The following is a 7,181-nucleotide window of genomic DNA, read 5'->3' as shown; positions in this document are numbered from 1 at the left end:
TTTCCTTATCTGTATAATGAGAACTCCTCCCCACTGGAACCTTCCTCAGACATTCACCAGAAGATAGTACCAACACACAGCCAATGCTAACATGCTTACCACATGCCCTGGTGTCTTGACTAGACCTAGATTGGCAACCAAAGCTTATGGTGATGGCTTAACAGAATTCTAGCCTCTTTTAAAGTGTGTTCATGAGTAGCTGAAAAAAACAGTAGCTGAAGTGAAAGTGGAGATAAGTATGTTTTCCATTTGCTTATGATTTTCCAAGACAGTGAGGTATGACATTATTCTGCCTAGGAATCTTATTCTTTAAGGATTGTGAGTTTGGAATCTCTTACCTTGTGACTGTATCAGTTCAGTTTAGTTGCTCAGTTGTGTCCAACTCTTTGCAACCCCATGGACTGCACGCCAGGCTTCCCTGTCCATCACCAACCCCCGGAGCCTACTCAAACTCATGTCCAAAGTATCTTTCAAATCCAAACCAAGACACTTGCTTGTGATGTATACCGTGAACCTGTGGAGACAGTGGTGCTGAATATCTGGAATCAGTTCTGCTAGGTAGTTGTAAAGTGCATGGCATTTCGTCCATAGATGACCTATGACCTAGACATCAGCAAACCACCCAGAAACTCGAGGAAAACATTTGTTCTCTCTATAGATTTTAAATGTTGAAATGGCAAAGAGCCCACTTTACATTGGCTGGGTGGGTGTTTATTCCAGGAAATCAATGAGGTTACGTTTCCATAGGTCAACTTCATATACAGAAGAATAACTACAGTATTCATATTTTATTTTGTCTATGTGTTTTATTTTTCTTCCACTCTCCAGTTAGTATAAAATGTGCTTTGTTAGTAGAAAATCACTTATCTTCAAAGTTTTTTTATTATCTTACTGTGTCTACTTGAAGCAAACTCTACAACAGACAGTAAGTCGTAAGGAGAATTAAATATCTTTTGTATAACTGACTTAGAAAAGAAGATATTTTAGGAACACAGAATATATTTTATATAGATAAAGCCGAACTGTAGGGGGAATAGCAGAAATGAGGCCAGTTTACACAAAGTAAGACCCTGACCTGTGCCCCAAATATCATAGAAACACCATCTGATTCCATAAAATAATCTATTATTAGTACAAAGGAGAAAAATATTTACCCCTCCCAAAGGCCAAAAAGTAGATAGAAAACAAAGTTATGTTAAAAGGATCTACAGAAGACAAAATTGCACTTAGATTTTATGTTAGTAATGGACACTGATAGGTATTTTTACAGCCTATGATTATTTGATAATTGAAAGTATTGCTGAATGTAAGATAATAGTGAGATGCATGGTTTGCAAAGAGAATGGAAGAACCAAGTTAATAAGGTGACAGTGAAGGTTAATAAATTATTATTCTGGATTTTAGATAATTGGCATCATTTGGGAGGAGGAAAAAAGAGAATGAAGCTGGAGAGATGAACTAGTGTAGTAAAACACTTTAACAAATGATCCATTTAACACCAATTATCATGCTATTTTGCCATCACTACCAGCTTTTGTTAAGTATCTTGATATCCTTTGGGAAAATGTGTCATACAAATGACAAAATGAGATTAATTATAATAAATTCAAAACAAAACACTTTGGAAACCAAGCCCCCATTTCTAAAGCTTATTTTAAATAAACCTAGTGATTTGTGGTTCATAGTTAGACAAACTTTGGCAAAGCATCACATTTCTGTAAAAGCCTGCTTCTTCTTTGCTCTTGTAATATTACTTGACCAACATTTACATGTTTACTTATTTTTAGCATGCAACCCTCAACCCTCTCCAAAATAGTTGATTTTAGAATGCTACTCACAGTGATCCCTTAACCATGAATACTGATAACATAAATTTTGTTCCAATATTTTGCTCATAGCTACATACACATTTAAATGCATAGTGAAAATCCTAGCTCTTGAGTTATCCCTTCTCTCTGCAAAGACAAGAGAATTTAAAATATTTAAAATATAGGACACCATTATTGAATCTTTCCTTTTACGATCACCAAAATTAAGCTTAAATGCCCTCATATTTTCAACTGAATTCACCTACATTTTTCAGTGAATTGGACCTCAGCTTTCCACCCTGGTAGAGAAGAACAATTGGAAAGTTTATAACACAGTCTTATCAGCAGGCACAAGGCCATAGGAACTGGGCACAGGCCAACAATCTGTTTCTCCACTTCAACCAAGAGTTGAGACAGCAAACCACTATTATTTTTGTAATAACAACGGAAGTTCTAAATTGTCAGTTTATCCCTTAAACATACAACTCCTGCTTTTAAGACTTGGAGGAGCTGCTTTTCAAGAGACATCAGGAAAGGAAACTGGAAATCTCATCAGAGAAAGAGGTTTGTAAAAATTGCATTCTATCCCTACTTTTTTTATAAAATGTATTTATTTTAATTGGAGTTAATTACTTTACAATACTGCAGTGGTTTTTGTCATACATTGACATGAATCAACCATGGGTGTACATGTGTACCTACTCTTACTAAATTCTAGGTTTATGGATGGGAGTGTCTGCTGGAATGAAGGAGAAAGTTTTTATTTGAGGTGAACTGTTCTTGGAGCTTTGGACTTCATGGAAAATGAGAGTCCTTGACAACCCCTATAAGCCACTTCCCCACCCTACTCATTGTATAAATATAACTTGGAGTTGCCTCTTCATTACGGAGTGTGAACTATGTTAATTTTCAGTTTATTAGCTGAATTCAGGCTGCCCAAGGCTCTGAACGACTCCATACCCAGGAAAGTTTCGATCAGAGGTGGGAAAGACTGAAACTCTGCACAGTCTGGCATATGGCAGATATTAAATTCATATTTACGAATCATGAAGAGAATGAGAGACCCCAAAACAAAATCTTCAAAGTCCATTACATTGAGTTGCTATAGGAGGTTCCTGTTCTGTGAAGATGTTTATTGTTTGAAGGGCCTGTAGGCAGCTTGGGTGTTGTCAGTATTGATTTGTTTGATCCGATTCCTTACTTTAAGTCAGAGTCAGGAATTCTTTAAGGACAGAAATTATTGTATACACTTCTATATGATCCCCTGGATTTATAACAATGCGTCATAAATAGTAGTATCTGAATAAAACTTGGAGAATGATTGCTATGGCTGAATGTTTGTGTCCCCCCAAAGTCATATGTTGAAATCCTACTGCCCCATGTGATGTTTTTAGAAAGTGAGGTTTGGGGAAGGTACTTGGGTTATGAGGATGACGCTCATGAATGGGATTAGTGGTCTGATGGAAGAGAATCCCACAGAGCTCCCTCACCTCTTCTGCCACGTGAGTGGCATATGAACTAACTACTAATGAGATGACTATGAGTTTTTTTTTAATTCCCTTTCAGGATGATATAGGTAAATTCAGAAAGTCTCAATATTTTCTTCAAACATCCAAATTCTCTTTTCAAGCTACAAGAGAAAACTGTGGCCCTGAAAAGGGCCTTAACTGACCGTGAAGGCACTTTGATATTAGACTTTCAGCCTCCAAATCTGTGAGGAATAAACCTCCTCTGTTTATAAGCTACCCAGCCTGTGATAATTTGTCCAAGCAGCCAAACAGATTAAGACAGTGATCACAAGAGCTAAAGCTTGAATGCCTTTTGTTTATCCCAGGCTGATGCTGATGAGGATGCTAATGACCGGGATGACAGTGACTTGGACAAACTGCATAAATAACTGTGATAACAATTAATTATTTTACCATATATATTATAGTTAGTACATGTATATTATAGTTAGTATATATATGTATAGTTTCTATATATAATATATATTTTACCTTATAGTTATAATTAGTATATATAGTTATATATATATGTATATAAACAGTTAAGTTTATCAAAACTAACCCTTCATCCTGTGAGAAATGTTTAAGATGAGAATAATTTGGATAGAAATTGTATCTCATCCACCCAAGCCAGTACCATATGAACTAACTACTAATGAGATGACTATGAGTTTGTTTTTTTTTTTAATTCCCTTTCAGGATGATATAGGTAAATTCAGAAAGTCTCAATATTTTCTTCAAACATCCAAATTCTCTGTTTTCAAGCTACATTGCTATAGTGTTTCAGTGACTTCCCAGTGGTAACAGAGCACCATTATTCTGCCTCTGTATATCTTATCTTTCTCTCTAAAAATTTTATTAAAAAACATAATTGACATAAGAGTTCTAAGAAGGAATAAAAACTAATAAGAAGAACAAAGGGATAAACTAATTAAAATGATGCATATATGTAGCGAAGGGTAATCTCCCTTTAAAAGAATTCTTCTGAATTAAGTTTATCAAAACTAGCTTCCTCACTTTAACATGAGGGTTTGGATATAACACATGTCAGTCTGGCCACTCCATTACAGGAATGACTTTCAAATATGCAGCAGATGGTAATCAAAATTGACTGGAGGCTCTTGAAGATATATGTTATGATTAACCAGACGTGGACTGCACAACTTAGAAATGAAGGAATGTTGGGGACTCTTGAAGAGGAATTATATGATAATTTGTAGTGTTACGGTCAGGTGGAAACATAAGCCACTGCCAGAACAGCATGGAAAGTGACAAGATGTGTGGTTGGGATGATAGAAGTTGTTACCAAAGTCAAGAGTGAATGACACTTGCTGACTTCTTACGTTAACCCTATGACATATTATCATAAGTGTAAAATACTGCAGTATCTCAGTGTGTACTTCTGACAGCTCCCAGACATTCACATGCAGGACAGGCATTTGTAGCTTCTGAGTGTGTGTGTGTGTGTGTGTGTGTGTGTGTGTTGGTCAGGGACAGACATACACTGAACTCCACCCCCATGCCATATGGTTGCCAAAATGTCCTCATGGGGATCAGGATGTGAATTAATGACAGGTGTCAATCACTCAGTCTAACAGAGCCTAGGAACAATGATCCTTTGGTAGTTTTCTATGTAATTATTCTCCCTACACTAAATGTCCAGAAGGGTTCAGAGGAGTAAACAGGGTGGACACTGGAGAAAAGAAAATAAGGGAAACATCTTCATTAACATCAGTCATGCCTCCAAATCCTGAAATTTCAACGTGGGACTTATGAAACATTAATATATTTGATATTTTTAAGTTTATTTATTGATAATTGAGCTCAATTGCAGCTCAATCTTGCTACAGATCATGGAGAAAATTTTTGGCAATTTGCTTCCATGCTATTTTTTGAGATGTCAAAACTTTCTCAATTCTAATCCCTCCATTAGTTGATTTATTTCTTTTTTCCAAAGTGGACTGTTATGAAAACATTGCTGGAGTCTAACATTCAGTTAGTTCATTTCAGTTGCTCAGTCGTGTCTGAGTCTTTGTGACCACATAGACTGCAGCACACCAGTCTTCCCTGTCCATCACCAACTCCCGGAACTTTCTCAAACTCATATCCATTGAGTCGGTGATGCCATCCAACCATCTCATCCTCTGTTGTCCCCCTCTCCTCCTGCCTTCAATCTTTCCCAGAACCAGGGTCTTTTCCAATGAGTCAGTTCTTCCCATCAGGTGGCCAAAGTATTGGAGTTTCAGCTTCAAATCAGTCCTTCCAATGAATATTCAGGACTGATTTCCTTTAGGATAGACTGATTGGATCTCCTTGCAGTCCAAGGGACTCCCAAGAGTCTTCTCCAACACCACAGTTCAAAAGCAACAGTTCTTTGGTGCTCAACGTTTTTTATAGTCCGCCTTTCTCATCCATACCTGACTACTAGAAAAACCATAGCTTTGACTAGATGGACCTTTGTTGACAAAGTAATGTCTTTGCTTTTTAATATGCTGTCTAGGTTGGTCATTACTTTTCTTCCAAGGAGCAAGTGTCTTTTAATTTCATGGTTGCAGTCACCATCTGCAGTGATTTTGGAGCCCAAGAAAACCAGGTCTGTCACTGTTTCCATTGTTTCTCCATCTATCTACCATGGAGTGATGGGACCAGATGACATGAACTTAGTTTTTTGAATGTTGAATTTTAAGCCAGCTTTTTCACTCTCCTCTTTCACTTTCATCAAGAGACGCTTTACTTCCTCTTCACTTTCTGCCATAAGGGTGGTGTCATCTGCATATCTGAGGTCATCGATATTTCTCCCAACAATCTTGATTTCAGCTTGTGCTTCATCCAGAACAGGATTTCACATAATGTACTCTGCATATAATTTAAATAAACAGTGACAATATACAGCCTTGACATACTCCTTTCCCATTAGGAACAAGTCTGTTGTTCCATGTCTGGTTCTATATGTTGCTTCTTGAACTGCATAAACAGATTCCTCAGCAGGCAGGTCAGGTGGTTTGATATTCCCATCTCTTGAAGAATTTTTCGCAGTTTGTTGTGATCCACACAGTCAAAGGCTTTGGTGTAGTCAATAAAGCAGAAGCAAATGTTTCTCTGTAACTCTCTTGCTTTTTTGATGATCCAACAGATGTTGGCAATTTGATCTCTGGTTCCTCTGCCTTTTCTAAATTTAGTTTGAACATCTGGAAGTTCACGGTTCACATGCTGTTGAAGCCTGGCTTGGAGAATTTTGAGCATTACTTTGCTAGTGTGTGAGATGAGTGCAGTTGTGTGGTAGTTTGAACATTCTTTGGCATTGCCCTTCTTTGGGATTGGAATGAAAGCTGACCTCTTCCAGTCCTGTGGTCACTGTTGAGTTTTCCAGATTTCCTGTCATATTGAGTGCAACACTTTCATAGCATCATCTTTTAGGATTTGAAACTGCTCAACTGGAATTCCATTACCTCCACTAGCTTTGTTCATAGTGTTGCTTCCTAAGGCCCACTTGACTTCACATTATAGGATGTCTGGCACTAGGTGGGTGATCACACCTCGTGGTTATCTGGGTCATGAAGATCTTTTTTGTAAGGTTCTCCTGTGTATTCTTGCCACCTCTACTTAATATCTTCTGCTTCTGTTAGGTCCATACCATTTCTGTCCTTTATTGTGCCTATCTTTTCATGCAATGTTCCCTTGTTATCTCTAATTTTCTTGAAGATATCTCTAGTCTTCCCCATTCTATTGTTTCCCTGTGTTTCTTTGCACTGATCACTGAGGAAGACTTTCTTATCTTTCCTTGCTATTCATTGGATCTCTGCATTCAAATGGGTATCTTTCCTTTTCTTTGCCTTTGCTTCTCTTCTTTTCTCAGCTATTTGTT

At 37.4% G+C, this 7,181-nt stretch overlaps 1 long non-coding RNA gene across 1 annotated transcript in view; it reads left to right on the top strand.

Moving 5' to 3' along the window:
* Positions 1-2,276: 2,276 nt before the first annotated feature.
* Positions 2,277-7,181, top strand: part of LOC138425359 (uncharacterized) — a 43,335-nt gene continuing 38,430 nt past the window's right edge. Inside the window, exon 1 of the long non-coding RNA XR_011251185.1 lies at positions 2,277-2,372. This is a non-coding gene — a long non-coding RNA (uncharacterized lncRNA). The remainder of the gene's footprint in view (positions 2,373-7,181) is intronic.

This window comes from Ovis canadensis, chromosome 20, assembly GCF_042477335.2.
Source record: "Ovis canadensis isolate MfBH-ARS-UI-01 breed Bighorn chromosome 20, ARS-UI_OviCan_v2, whole genome shotgun sequence".
NCBI classification, from domain to species: domain Eukaryota; kingdom Metazoa; phylum Chordata; class Mammalia; order Artiodactyla; family Bovidae; genus Ovis; species Ovis canadensis.
Note: the sequence above shows the minus strand (reverse complement) of the source record. Positions and strands in the feature narration are given on the sequence as shown.